At 40.5% G+C, this 16,124-nt stretch overlaps 1 protein-coding gene across 2 annotated transcripts in view; it reads left to right on the forward strand.

Annotated features, from left to right (window-relative positions):
* Positions 1 to 16,124, forward strand: part of LOC309562281 (uncharacterized protein) — a 634,986-nt gene that overhangs the window by 450,154 nt on the left and 168,708 nt on the right. The window lies entirely within an intron of this gene.

The raw sequence follows: 16,124 nt of genomic DNA on the forward strand, positions 1-16,124 counted from the left end.
ACAAGGAGGTCTCTGTACCGATCTGCTCCCCCACCAGAACACACCAGTCACTCGCAGCCCTTTGCTGAGGGCCCTGATTGGATGCCGATTGGCTGCTGTTTTTCCAGCATGCTCGTTCGTCAGAAGTTGGTAGTGAGATCGGCTTCTGTCAAACAAGGACCTGTACACATTGGCCGAATGTCAAATGGTATCTACTGTACCTGTTGATTTTGACCAATATTCGGCCATGTGTATGGACCTTATTGCTAATTAAATCCCTAGAATTCCACGTAGACTATATTAGGGTGTCAGAGCTGAGATAACTATTTGTTTTCGACATCAAGATCTTAACAAAATATTTGTGAGCATTCTTTGCAGGTAGGTATATAGCGACAACAGGATATACTGGAAATTGCCAAAGATGGTATATTTTTAAGCAGAAACACACTGCATCTGAGCACCACACACCAAAAACATGATTTAATTCACTTTTAATATTAAAAATTCCCCCCATCAATCCATGTCTCAATGCTTTTGTTTGCTGAAAAGTCACTTTTAAAAACACCCTCTAGCATTTTTGGCCATGGATATCTTTCTTCAGTAAGGCCAGATGATTCATGTAGTGTTCACTTCCTGGAATCCATGTACCCTTAGCTCAGGCATTTAGGTAGGAGGGTGTGCTTAACTGACAAAACTCCTCCCCTCCCTAAGACTTCTGGGATGTATGACATTTGCCTAGGCCTGCAAACCTGGGGAAATGTAAAATAAAAAAAAAGTTTAAAACCTGTAAATGATATAAATCCCATCTATTTACTAATGTTAGCAGCATAAGGATTAAAAATAGTCAATGTTGATTTAGAGAGTGAAATTCAACCTAAAGTCACAAAAAGCTCTCCTGGAAGTTGAATGTAAAAAGGTAACTTGACTTATATAAAATTAAGTTCTGCTGAATTCTGGTGGAATCTAAAGTAATGCATGATATAAACTCTTGGTGGCTTGTTTATAGGAAAGAAATTCATATATTTTTTTATGGGAAATATCAATTCTGGCAGTTTAGCCTATTTATGCCTTGGGTGATTTTCCACTTCTTTTCAGTATGTTTCCACAGGGGTGAAAATAATCCGGCAAAATCTATCCTGTACATAGATTTTGTCAATGTGTAACTGATTTATGAATTTTCTTTTTCTGAAAAGTTAGACGCAGGTTTAGCCCACCTTAAACCTGGCACAGTCCATCATTTGTGATGGACAGAAGCAAGAAATCTTTCATCCAGGTAGTATAGCTGTCTTCGATACTGCTGAATGTTGTTAGTATATCTACTTTTCTAGTATTTTTCCTTATACCATGACGGCTTCTCATGTCAAAACCTATTCAAATTAAGGAAAACCAAGTGAAGAGTGGTGTAATTTGAATAAAAATAAATATTTACTGATCTTTATAAGCTGAGCCCAACAAATAAAATCTCATGTTATCTTTAGCATATATTGTATTTTCAAAAGTCATTTAATGTTGGTATATTTGCAGCTTGTGTGTGTGTGTAGGGGGGGTTTGATTTAATGTCGTGGTGAGATGGGCAGAGGACTAGTATGTGGGAATGGGGGAAGAAAGTGCACAAATAAGGGTTGTAGAAGCTGCTGTCCGGTTTTCAGGCTCTCCTGCTATAGGTCCGTCACAGGAGCATACCAAGAATGTCTTGAAGACATCAGGGATTCATCAAAAAGCAGAAGAGCAAAGCGGGGCTTCAGGAAATAAAGATGGTCAGCACTCAGCAATAGAAGAGAAGAGTTTGAATTGCCATTAGTGATGTATGAAGGAAGGTGACCTGTTGAAGCTTTAATTGTTGAGTTCCCAGGAGAGATGTGTGCGGGGAGAGGATCTGCCAATGTTTTGCCAATTGTTGAGATACCAGAAAGGATGTGTAGTGGAGTGAATGGGGGTGCATGCAGTGGTGAGAGCAGTTGGGACGGGGTTTTGGAATGGTTGTGGATATAGTGGTGAGAGGAGTTATATGGGTCTTCGGTAGGTGGTGAGAGCAGAGGTTGGAGGGCATTGTGAGTGGTGGTTGTGGAGGTATATTGTTAGACAATAGGCAGGTTAAGGTGGTGGTGAGGGGGATGTTGCAGTGGTGTTAGCCATGCCGGTGGCTGATGTTGTAAAAACTGTGGTGAAGGAGAACTTGGATAGGCAATGTAGGGGGCAGCACACACCGTACAGATGTACACCCTACACAAGCACCCACACAAAAATAGATTACAGTGGGAGTTGGGAACTTGCCCAAATGATGCTCCTCCCTTTATATTGGTATGGGGTGATAAACATTGAGTTGGTGGATGGTTAATGTTGAAGGCAGACAGAGAGGTAGCTTGTAAGAGTGGGTATAGGTGGGGATGTTGGATGGCATGCACAATGATAGGTTGTGAGAGTATGAGGGGCAGGGCGCTCTCATAGAGGTAGGTAGTGAGGGAGAGTGACTGTTATAGTGGTATGTAGTAAGAGGGCGGGGTTGGCTGGTGTGAGGGGGATTGCTGACAGTTGTAGGCAGCAAGCGAGCAGGTTGCTGGGTTGTGGTAGGCTGTCTCCAGCTGCAGATAGAAATCAAGGGAGAGCAGAATTGGCAGACTGGCCGGAGATAGCAATTGCATCTGCAACTTAATCATCTAATTATGAATGTACTGCTTAGGACAGAGAAGCAAAATGGACCTGGAAAAGTCTTGTTTAAACTCCAGTTCTAAAACTCCTTTCTGTGATCATGGAGAAACCCCATAACCAATCAGTGCTTCATCTGCCAAAAGAAGCATTTTTGGATTTTCCATATTTGCAAATGTTGATCCTACCTGGATATACAGTATTTCACAAAAGTGAGTACACCCCACACATTTTTTGTAAATACTTCATTATACCTTTTCATGTAGAAATTTCATGAAGAAATTACACTTTGCTACAATGTAAAGAAGTGAGCGTACAGCTTGTATAACCGTGTAAATTTGCTGTCCCATCAAAATACCTCAACACACCTCATGGCAAAGAACTCTCTGAGCATCTGAAAAAAATAATTGTTGCTCTACATAAAGATGGCCTAGGCTACAAGAATATTGCCAAGACACTGAAACTGAGCTGCAGCATGGTGGTCAAGACTATAGAGTGGGTTAACAGGATAGGTTCCACTCAGAACAGGCCTCGCCATGGTTGACCAAAGAAGTTGAATGCACGTGCTCAGCGTCATATCCAGTGGTTGTCTTTGGGAAAAAGACATATGAGTGCTGCCAGTATTGCTGCAGAGGTTGAAGGGGTGGGGGGTCAGCCTGTCAGTGCTCAGACCATACGCCATGCACTGCATCAATTTGGTCTGTATCGTTGTCATCCCAGAAGGAAGCCTCTTCTAAAGATTATCCACAAGAAAGCCCGCAAACAGTTTGCTGAAGACAAGCAGACTAAGGACATGGATTACTGGAACCATGTCCGGTGGGCTGATGAGACCAAGATATACTTATTTGGTTCAGATGGTGTCAAGCGTGTGGCTGCACCTAGGTGAGGAGTACAAAGACAAGTGTGTCTTGCCTACAGTCAAGCATGATGGTGGGAGTGTCATGGTCTGGGGCTGCATGAGTGCTGCCGGAACTGGGGAGCTACAGTTCATTTAAGGAACCATAAATGCCAACATGTACCATGATATACTGAAGCAGAGCATGATCCCCCTCCCTTCAGAGACTGGGTTGCAGGGCAGAATGCCAACAGTACGACCCAAATACACCTCCAAGACAACCACTGCCTTTCTCAAGAAGCTAAGGGTAAAGGGGATGGACTGGCCAAGCATGTCTGCAGACCTAAACCCTATTGAGCATCTGTGGGGCATCCTCAAACAGAAGGTGGAGGAGCGCAAGATCTCTAACATCCACCAGCTCCGTGATATCATCATGGGGGAGTGGAAGATGGCTCCAGTGGCAACCTGTAAATCTCTGGTGAACTCCATGCCCAAGAGGGTTTTAAGGCAGTGCTAGAAAATAATGGTGGCCATACAAAATATTGACACTTTGGGTCCAATTTGGACATGTTCCCTTTTGTTGCCAGTGGTTTAGACATGAATGACTGTGTGTTAAGTGATTTTGAGATGACAGAAAATTTACACTGTTATACAAGCTGTACACTCAATACTTTACTGTAATTTCTTCAGTGGTGTCACATGAAAAGATATAGTAAAATATTTACAAAAATGTAAGGGGTGTACTCACTTTTGTGAGATACTTTAGAACAATGAAGGGCTAATGCAAACCTTTAATATATATAGACAATCTGATGTGTATGAGTTGGATGGCTAAACATGCAAAGTAGTCCACAGTAGGTCATCAATGTCAGTCTCTAAGCCAGTGGTAAAAATGGAGGAGTTCTCGTCATTTCCACTGCTGTGTATGTGTACCCATTACTTAGAATGATCCTATGATGGGCAGTTTCTCATCAAGTACATGAATATATACTGTATGTATGAAGTATATGTAAACGTTTGGTTCTTTTTGCAGTATTGTGTATCTAACCATCTACCTTTGACCACTGCTGGGGATATGGCACAGGCTCTGTAAAGTGTGGGGAAAGGTCACCATGGTGCTTGTATTGAAAATCATCACTTGTGCAGTGCTGCTTTCAGGCTGCAATCATTGTTTCAAGAAGCCACAGGAGATTCCCAGGGGTCAATTTGACTGCTTAAGGGCTTGTGTAGACAATCGTTTTTCTGCATTTGACTTGCATTTGAAGTGCACATCAAACACAGGTCAGCAGATTCCCATTTACTTCAATAGTACAGTATGGATGCGGCATCTTTGACTTGCTTTGTTTGTATTGTGTTTCTTTGGACATAGTAGGTCCTATTGAGATTGAATTACTTTGCAAGCAAAGCAGGTCAAACACAGCCTTTGCTACATTTTGCATTAGATTACATGCACTTGTGCAACACTGCATTTGAATACAAAAATGGACAACGCTAGACTTGGCAGAAAATATCAGCTCATTACTGCACTTTCCTAAAGGCCAAAATGTTATCCGCCCAACAAAGCTACTTCATGAGCTACAATCCAAAACTTTGTTTTAGTGGTGGTGTTCCATGCTCCTTCACATTATACATTTGGCATTTGATCAAAAGGCTTTTTTTTTTTTTTATACATTTGGGATATACTTTAGAGTTTTTGGAAAGCAGGATTACTAGATCTTTTTTTTTTTTTTTTAATCCTCTTTTCTCCTTCTTACATTTTCACTTTATCTGCACTGTTTTTATCTAGGCCTTTGAACTAATGTGGAGGTCTCAAATTTATATAGCTGCCTTCTAGTTAATTACCTTTATTTTTAACATTCTAACTTTTCCTTTCTTTTTTATAATGATTTGCCTTCTTTCTAAGAGTTTTTTTTTTTTTTTACCACAAGTTTCTTTTAGAACTCTCGTTTTCAAAAGGTCACAGTTTTTTTTCTGGTTGTGGTTGTGCAGAATATTAAAAGGTTCCTAAAAGATGTTCTTTTACCTTTTTAAAAATGACGTTTCAGATAAAAATCAGTAAATAACAAATACTTTGTTAAGGTTTGGTAAAATTGTGAAAGATAAGTTGAAATGTTAACAAGAAGGCCAATTATACAAAATGTTTCATATTGCCTTGATTCATTTCAGATGTTGTACGGGCTATTTTTGTGTGTGAAATCATGTGGAACAGAATGCAATTTGTGTTAGAAGCTGGACTGTAGAAGGACAACTAATTCTAATTAGTACAAATTCCCTAAAGGCCACAAAGAGGCCTGGTGTGGTAACCGACTGCCTAATACTATTTCTTTTTTCCAACAGGTGGGTTGAGGTCTACTAAAGGTTGCCATGACGATATATAATAGCAGACCTTTAGAAGCACAACAAATATTAAGTGCTTGTTCACAATTCAATTGATCTGCTTTAGTAGAGCTTGTACATGAGAACATCTATTTTGATTAATTAAATTCTTAATTCTTAGCATTCAGAAGGAAAGCTTATATCCTCACAGAGGTAATAAAAGAACTGCTGAAGACGCTGGTTTACGAACATCTATTATATTTTTCACTGACTTTTACTGAAAAAACTGTTTGTGAGTAAATACATTCTATGCCTCATTTGCAATAGTCCTGCAAATGTAAAGTCTCTTTTTTTTTTATTTTTTTTAACAACAAACATGTTATAATTACCTGCTCTGTTGCAGTGGATTTGCACAGAGCAGCCCGGATCCTCCTCTTCTCAGGCCTCTTTGCTGCTCCTGGCCCCTCCCTCCAATCGAGTGCCCCCACAGCAAGCAGCTTGCTATGGGGGCACCTATCTGAGCTGCAGCTCTGTCTATATATACTTACCTGCTCTGTTGCAGTGGATTTGCACAGAGCAGCCCGGATCCTCCTCTTCTCAGGCCTCTTTGCTGCTCCTGGCCCCTCCCTCCAATCGAGTGCCCCCACAGCAAGCAGCTTGCTATGGGGGCACCTAGCCGAGCTGCAGCTCTGTCTGTCCATTCAGACACAGAGCTGCTGTTCTGCCCTGCCCACTCTCTCTCCCGATTGGCTTACTGACTGACTTTGACAGCCGCTGCTGTGTTTCAGGCAATCAGGAGGGAGAGTCCCGGATGGCCGAGGGACTCATGAACATCGCTGGACAGAGATGGGGTTCAGGTGAGTAATAGGGGGTGCTGGGGGGGGCTACTACACACAGAAGATTTTTTTATCTTAATGCATAGAATGACTTTTGACTTTACAACGCCTTTAAAATACCATGCCACATTTATCAGTCAGTCAGATACCAGAGATTCGTTAGTTGCTATGGACAACAGCAAATGTTTGTTTAGTATAATTTCCATAAATAGGGCTCTCAGGAAGCTGTTGATAAATGGTATATGAAGTATACTATAATTGTACCTTCTCAAATAAGTAATTGATGTGCAGAGATGTATAGTAACTAAGTAGAACTACTTCACTACTGTACTTAAGTACAGAAAGGCGGTATCTGTACTTTCCTAGAGTAGAATTTTTTTCTCCTACTTCCACTTTTACTTCTCTACATTTTTTCAATGATTTCAATACTTCTACTTCGATATTTTTTTTTTGTGCTGCATAGTTACTCGTTACAATTATAAAAATTACTACTGCCAGAACAGTAGATGGCAGGTTTCATGAAGCTCAAAACATGTGTATTATCAGCGCATACGAAAATAAAAGCTACTGTATGTATAAATAAAAGCTGCATTTGAAATAATAAAAAACAATATGATGTTCAAACTTTTGACTTCTTTCTTTAATAACTACATAACACAGTACTTGTACTTTTACTTTCAGTACTTGAGTAACAATTTTTTTCAAAACTACTGGTACTTTTACTTTCAGTACTTGAGTAGCAAAATTTTTTAAAAAACTACTTGCAATACTTAAGTACAAAAAATGTTGAATACTTTAGTACTTCTACTCAAGTCACTTTTTGATCGAGCACTTCCACTTCTACTCAAGTCACTTTTTGATTGAGCACTTGTACTTTTACGCAAGTATGGGTTTCGAGTACTTTATACAACTCTGTTGTCGTACTAATCTTGTTAAAGCTGAGATTAGTAAAAAAAAAATGTTTTTAAACAATCAGCACAAGGGATGTTACATACATCTTACCTAAAGTGTCCCTTGTGCTGATGCTTGCTGTAATAGTGGAAGTCTTCTGTCCTCTGAACCCCTTCCCCCACAGCATAATCCACAGTCATAATCTTCTGGTGCTGGGGAGGATAGTACCAGCAATTGAACCTGTCATATGCACCCATCAAGAGTGCTGACTATGCCTGCCCTCCTATTAATGGAAAACAATAAATAAAGAATGAGCATATAAATTGAAGGCCCGTCTTCTCCATTCATGAACCATTTTTCATTCATAGAAGCTATAGTACAGCCTCTTTGAATGGAGGAGTTGGGCAGAAATGCCTGACCTAGTCAGCACTCTTGATGAGTGCATATGACAGGTCCAGCACTGATATTACCCCTGCTGCCCCTGAAACAATGATTCTGATTGGTTATGTTCTTGTTAGTACTCTTTTCATATAAAGGCCCTGCTTAGGATGTTGTGACAGGTAAAGCATTGAGTATGTTCTAAGCTAAGGAGATGCAGAAGCAAAAGGTATTCTTGCTGAATTAACCTACACTGTTTAAAAAACCAAAAAATGTTTCCATGAGTCACTGATCTTTGCCACTGGACAGTCAATAGGAATGTAAAGTAGGCAGTGAAGTTGACACCTAAAGAAGGACCCTTTTCAACAGGTGCATCACATAATCATAGATTTAGGGAAGTATTTCTTGTTTTCAGAATATTTTTACCTATAACTGTGTATACTCAGGGGTTGACTGATGCTCTGATTTCAGCTTTACTATATATACCATTGTTTTCTATTAAATCATTAGCGTCTTTGTTTGAATGCATAGGGGTATGCCATCTCTATTCATTCTATATATATCCATCTTAAGTTTTCTGTTCACGAAATTGCAGCAACATGGTCATACGTGTTTCTTTCTCTCTGAAAAGTCTTTTGAATTTTGCATTGTATGCTCACTGGACAGCACTGAGCATGTGCAAAACCTTCAGAAAGCATGTAATCCTAGTATGCCATTTTCATACTTTTCCCTTTTTGGATTTATCTTTTCATTACCTCATTATTAAACCAACCAGGACAAAGAAACTGAGGCAAATATATTTATAAAACAAATATATTTATGAAGGGAACTCTTAAGGCTTCAGCATCCCAAGACATTTTGGACAATTTCATGATCCCAACTTTGTGGGAACAGTTTGGAGATGGCCCCTTCCTGTTCCAATATGACTGTGCACCAGTGCACAAAGCAAGGTCCATAAAGACATGGATGGGCGAGTTTGGGGTGGGGGAACCTGACTGGCCTGCCCTGAGTCCTGATCTAAACCCGATAGAACACCTTTGGGATGAATTAGAGCACAGACTGCAAGCCAGGCCTTCGCTCCAACATCAGTGCCTGACCTCACAAATGTGCTTCTGGATGATTGGTCAAAAATTCCCATAGACACACTCCTAAACCTTGTGGAGGGTTTATCAACCTACAGAGGGCTGAATTCAAAGACAACCCAAAAATCAAAGTGAAAGAATGATGCAGTAGGCTAGTTCATTTTGCTGAAATTTCATTGCAGCAACTCAAAAAGGTACTCAGTAGTCTGTATGGCCCCCATGTGCTTGTATTGATGCCTGACAATGTTGGGGCATGCTCCTAATGAAACGACGGATGGTTTCCAAGGGTATTTCTTCCCAGATCTGGACCAGGGCATCAATAAGTTCCTGAACAGACCGAGATATAACCTGGCAATGTCGTATGGACCAAAACATAATGTCCCAGAGGTGTTTTATTGGATTTAGGTCAGGCAAGCATGGGGGCCATTCAATGGCATCAATTTCTTCACCCTCCAGGAGCTGGCTGCATACTCTTGCTGCATAAAGCCAGGCATTGTCGTGCACCAAGAGGAACCTAGGACCCACTGCACCAGCCTAGGGTCTGACAATGGGTCCAAGCAGGGGCGTAACTACAGGGGTTGCAGGGGTTGCAATCGCTACCGGGCCCCATGCTCCAGGGGGCCCAGTAGCAAACCAGTGGGTGAACTTAAAGGATCGCAAAGGTCACACTTGCGACCGGGCTCTGGCTTTGCACCACTGTGGGGAGGCCCCAAGATTGCAGGAAGGGGGCCCACTGCAGAACTTGTGAAAGGATCCTGCTGCGGGACTGTAATAAAAGGCCATGCAACGAGTGTAAAGAGCCCCAGGATTAGTGGGAAGAGCCCTGGGCTTGAAGGGAAGGGCCCCGGCCAGGGGTCTGGGGGGCCCTTCATGGTTTCTTGCATCAGGGCCCTGAAGGTTCTAGTTACGCCTCTGGGTCCAAGCAATTCATCACAATACCATTCAGGGTGCCATTGTCTAGCCTGTAGAAGTCTGTGCATCCCTCCATTGATATGCCTCCCAAGACCATCACTGACCCACCACCAAACCGGTCATGCTGAACAATGTTACAGGCAGCATAAAGTTTTCCACGGCTTCTCCAGACCCTTTCACTTCTGTCGCATGTGCTCACAGTGAATCTGCTCTCATTTATGAAAAGCACAGGGCACCAGTGGAGGACCTGCCAATTCTGGTGTTCAATGGCAAATGCCAATAGAGCTTCATGGTGCTGGGCAGTGAGCACAGGGCCCATCAGAAAACGTCAGGCCCTCAGGCCACCCTCATGATGTCTGTTTCTCTATGTATGTATGTGTGCGTGTGTGTGTATACGTGTATGTATGTGTGTATATATATATATATATATACAGTGTATATATATGTGTGTATATATATATATATATATATATACAGTGTATATATATGTGTGTATATATATATATATATATATATATATATATATATATATATTTTTTTTTTTTTTTTTTTTTGCACACTCCAGTTTTAGTAAATCAGTACCACAGTGTTCTTGGAGTCCATCTGTGTACTTTATTTAAGCATGTAAAGGGTGGGTAAATCAGCAGTGGAAATAGTATTATCAAAGAAGTGGTGTTCCAATTCTTGCCATTGTAAATCACTTTCATTTTTTTTTTTTTTTTTTTTAAGTATTTTTTGACCAATTCTGTTTGCTTGTATTTTTTCCCCAATATTTGTGTTTGTAGGTACACTTGTGAAATGTGTTTATAGCTTAATATATAATTTTGCCTTAAATCTGCCATCCATTGCTTGTGCAGAGTTAGTGGCAGAGTTACAAGGCTTAGTGGTTAGTACTTTTGCCTTGCAGCACCGGGGTATTTAGTTTTGCATCCCAGCTAGGTCACTACCTGCATGGAGTTTGCATGTTCTCCTTGTGCTTGTGAGGGTTTTCTCCCTTGTACTCTGGTTTCCTTCACACTGAAAATATGCTGGTAGGTTAATTGGGTCCTGCTAAAAAAAAAAAAAAAATAGCCCTAGTATGATATTCTACTGAGCACACCCAGGATGGCTGCTTTGCCAGCTATCTCCCCCAATACCAATTGATAATTAATTTGAGTCTTTAGGGAGAAAAGAGTTATAAAAATGAAATAATTACATTTATGTGTTCCAGCTTGTAATCCTGTAACTAGGCTAAAGAAATCTGTTCATAAAAGATGATTAGTGTTTGGGTCGGAGTCTACTGAGCGGCATTGTAACATTTCAATAAGAGTTTTTTTTTTTTTTTAATTAAACTTGTTAATATATATATATATATATATATATATATCATAAAAGATGATTAGTGTTTGGGTCGGAGTCTACTGAGCTGCATTGTAACATTTTAATAAGAGTTTTTTTTTTTTTAATTAAACTTGTTAAATAAATAAAAAAAATATATAAAATTATATATATATATATATATATATATATATATATATATATATATATATATTTGTGTGCATCTCTGACCTATTGTGGGACAGAATTTTGGAAAAACGCAAATTTTAACAACCTGTAAGCAGCAAAACCACTGCCTGCCTTCTGTCAATTTCACTAAATACTCTAAACAAATTATTTTTTTCCAAATATAAAGCAGGAAAATTGTGCTATTTTCATGATTAGTGTACATCCCCAAAAATATCTAGCAGTCAAATTGCTATTAGTTAAATTATATAAAATAGCAATTGTATCATCAGCATGTAACTATTCTAAATTATCAAGTCATTGCAGCACAAATCCATTTAAATGATTCATTTAACACATTTTGACCTCATATACTGTAGGTCATTAAAGCGTTATTAAACCCAAAACTAAAAATGTAATATATTGCAGCCTACCAATCCTTTGATGTGGCTGCATGAGTTTTATTTTTTTAGGCTTTTTTTCTCCTCTGTTTTCACCTGGTGATCTGGCCAGTAACACACCTCCTGAATTAATGAGACACAACTCTGAATGAAGGAGCACAGGGGGCACAGCAGACAGCAGCATTGTCAGTCTAGAGGGAGGGGAGTGATAAATATACTAGCAGATTTAGATGCTTACAAATTGAAGCCAAATCCTAGCTAATAGTTTATAAGCAGTTGCATAATTTTTTTTCTTTTGGGATAACCGTTTTACATGAACGAATAAATAAAAGCTGATCATTGTAGCATCTCTTGCAGAGGTTGATGGTTTGTCTCATCCCTGATACAAACTGGTAAACTGATACATTTGCAGAAGAGCTTGTTCTGTTGAAAATCAATAGACTTACGGGCTGGATCACCAAATTAAAATAGAAGAAAGAAAACTAATGCAGCCATCACATCTAAAAATTGGTAAGCTGCAATATGATAAATGTTTGCTTTTGCTTTTAATACTGCTTAACTAGGTTCTCAGTCCTGAAACAAAAAAAAAAACTTGTTTGAAAGTACATGGTATGTAGTAGTGTTTGGTTTGAAGATTCTCCTAGGTCTAAAGAGTTTTCAGTCTCCTATTTAGAGCCAGAATTTCAGGCAAGTGGCTATTATAACCTGCAAAATTCTCTTATTATTTACTAAAGATTCCTACTAAAGATTTTGCAGAAGTCAAATCATAATTCACCAAAATGACACATAAAATTGTTGTCTCTCTTAAACAGTCATAGAGAGTGTGTGCCTTTATAATTGATGAGCAATGCTGCAGAGGCTTATTTCCCAACATAATTCATCTTTTCTATATTACTTTTTCACAGATGGATTTTCATGAAAAATAGTCTGTTCTAGAAACGCCCTATAGCATATGTAAAAGAAATGGTGAAATGATTTGTCAAACGTTTTTGCATGTGTAATGTGTATTACTCAACAGGAAATCTGAAGTTGTGGTTCTAAGCAGCTGACACAACTGCAAAGATAATACAAGAGACTTATAGCAATTACTAAACCAATTAGTTATGCTGTCAAAAGAGACATCTTATTTGGTTTTGATTGAGATTATTTTTTTTTTTGTTAAGACTAATTCCAAAATGTATGTTAGATACACCTTAAGCTGGCCATAGACATTGGCATACTATTAATAAAATCGTACCTATTCTTTAATTTGTATTTTTAAAACATTCCCTAACCCCCTACATTTAAAGGGATTCTAAACGTATTTCTTTTAAATATCAAATATGTTATACTTACCTGCTCTGTGCAATGGTTTTGCATAGAGCAGCTCAGATCCTCTGTTCCTTGGGTAGCTCATCGGTGCTTCTGGCTCCTCCCCCTGTTGAGTACCACTTGCTATGGGGCACTCATGTGTGCTCGCTCCTAAGCCAGCCCTGTGTGTGTGACCCATAGGGTATGGCTCGGCCCGCCCCCTGCTCCCTCCTCACTTACTGTGATTGACAGCAGCAGGACCCAATGGCTCTAGCTGCTGCTTCTCTGTCCTATGAGGAGAGAGAGAGCCGGTAGATCTGCTGCTCTCATGCACAATGCTGGATTAAGATCGGGCTCAATAAGTATAAGTGGGGGCTGGGGGGGCTGCTTGTAGAAGGTTTTTTACCTTAATGCAAACAATGCATTAAAGTTATTGTAAAGTCTTTTTTTTTTTTTTTTAAATAACATGTCATACTTACCTGCTCTGTGCAGTTGGTTTTGCACAGGGCAACCTGGATCCTCCTCTTCTTGGGTCCCTTTTTGGCTCTCCTGGCCCCTCCCTCCTGTTGAGTACCCCCACAGCAGGCAGCATGCTATGAGGGTACTCAAGCTGAGCTGCAGCTCCGTGTATCGATTCAGACATGAAGCTTTGGTTCGGCCCCACTCCCTCTCCCTCCTAATTGGCTAACTGACTTTGACAGCCACGGGAGCCATGGCTGTGTCTCGGCCAATCAGGAAGGAGAGTCCCGGACGTCAGAGGGACTCGTGGACATTGCTGGACAGGGATGGGGCTCGGGTAAGTATTAGGGGGGGCTGGGGAGGCTGTTATGCATTAGGATAAAAAACCTTCTGACTTTACAACTCCTTAAAGGTAAAAAAAAACCATTACCTGTGGAACCATTTTTTTTCACACGTGTCGTTCACACTCTAGCGAACATCATTACCGGGGGTTGATTGCTGTCGCCCGCGACTGAGTGGCGGTGATCAATGTGGTTATATCTACTGAAGCTGTAGAAGGCCCAGGAGTGACACCAGACATCCAACTCATGGCAAGGCTGTGTAACTGTGAGGCCATGGCCCCCTTGCATTCTACAAGTAGAGAAAACCAATATTTGAAGACAAGATCACATAATGGTAAAACATATCAACTAGTAAACAGTGCCCTGGAGGCATTAGTAAGAGGCAGTGAAAGACAACATTATATGGTTTACGAGCATCGTGATCAATGTCGTGGGGGTGTATTATCTCGATTCTTGTGCCCGAGGAACCTTGAATCAATTTTAGAGTGGTTTAGACTGACCAGGGGGATTAAACAGCGGCAATTTCTTAGCCGGGTCCTTTCTGGGGCTCCGCTGGTCCCTTGGACCCGAGATGCGTTGGGGAGATGATCCATCCATAGTATCCATGGGAACATGGAGATAGGACTGCAGAAAATGTCTGGCCTGTTCCGGGTGGGAAAATGATTTTTGGTCTCCTGAGGGGCCTGGCAAATTGGTTGGAAAGCTTTCCTGCGGCGAGAGACCTCTTTGAGTAGTCTGCAAAAAGTAAAAGCTTGTGACCATCGAGTTGCAGAGATTTTGAGTTCCGAAAAGATTTTAAGATATTTACTCTGCCCATATAATTCAGATAGCGGACAATAACTGAGCGAGTGTCTATCAATTGAGGGGGCTCCTAGCCAATGAGCCCTTTCCACTGTACATGGGTTAGTAATTCCCAAAGCAGAGGGGATACGTGTCATGTATGTTTCGGGGAGGCCTATGATCCTTAAATCTTGTCTGGAATGATTTTCCAAATCGTCCAACTTTTCCAGAATATATTGCTGTGATTGCCTGGTTTGTTGATCTGAGGAGAAGCAATTTTGTACTTCATCCTCCAAGTCAGGTAAGCAGTGTTCCAGCTCGGATATCCATTTTGATTGCGCCCCCATTTCTTTTTTGAGCTGTGATATGCCTAATGCAATTGCCCTGTCCATAGCCTCCGTTCTAGTGGGGGAGAGGATGGAAGCTACAGCCTGTGCTAGACTGGCGACTTGTGAATCGGGCATAGCGGGGGTTGATGGACTTGGCTCTGCAGGGAGCGTGATGCCAGGTGACAGAGATGCATTCGCCATTGCTGCCTCATGTGCGGCCTGTGAAGAGGGATCCCCTCTTGCCGCGGGATTGGCAGCAGAATGGCCGTGTAAAAAAAATCTGTCCATGGCTACCAATACCTGGTGGCCGGAGGGTGTCTCTGAACGTCTGGATGGTTCGAATGGGCTGTGGATTCAGTCTTGTATACCGATCCTGCCGGAGCTGCTGTTCGGAGTCACTGCTCACATGAGGCGCCGGAACCAGAAGTCTGTGGAACCATTTAAAAGGCAGACATCTTTCTCTTTCCAGCTAGTCTATGCTATATTTAAGCTTAATGGCATAGAACATTTCTTCAAACAGCTCACATAATAAATAATTTGATTTGTGTTTGATTCAAACTATGGAAAGAGTTATTTGTTTTTACAAGGCTGTCCTAAATAAATGGACAGAAAATTGGCTCCAAATTCTCTTTCAGGAATTTTGTTTGGGAAGTTTTACATTTTTGGGGAGAGAGATTATATCGGCTACTGCCATACAGTGTGTGGTTAAATTTATTTTATTTTCCTCTGTTAGGTTTTAATCTAAAATTAGACTCAAGTTTGTAAAATCTGATCTGGCCGTACTGCAAATTATCATCAGAATTGGAGAAACTAGTAATAGGTTTCTGTACTTTTAAACTTTATTACAATGACAATGAAGACTTTATTCTTCAATAATGCTTGCATTAATTGTGCTCAGGAATGTTGTGACATAGTAAGAGGCATTAAAATGCATTAATTAATGTACAAGAAAAAAGAAGGGTAACGCATCTCAAAATCCCTTCTGGCCAATAATCTATAATCTGGAAGCATAACACAATCTCCAACAGACAGTCAAATCCTAAAAATCTGTAATTGTAAACCTTGTTTGCCCCAGTATTCTTTCTGGTCTAGAAGGTTTTCGAGATTGCCTAAGAAGACCATTCCATTAATTTGGTGCGTGAGTAGTGGGCAAATGCCCTGGCTATG

Source organism: Pelophylax lessonae (genome assembly GCF_965119305.1).
Source record: "Pelophylax lessonae genome assembly, chromosome: 8".
Taxonomy (NCBI): domain Eukaryota; kingdom Metazoa; phylum Chordata; class Amphibia; order Anura; family Ranidae; genus Pelophylax; species Pelophylax lessonae.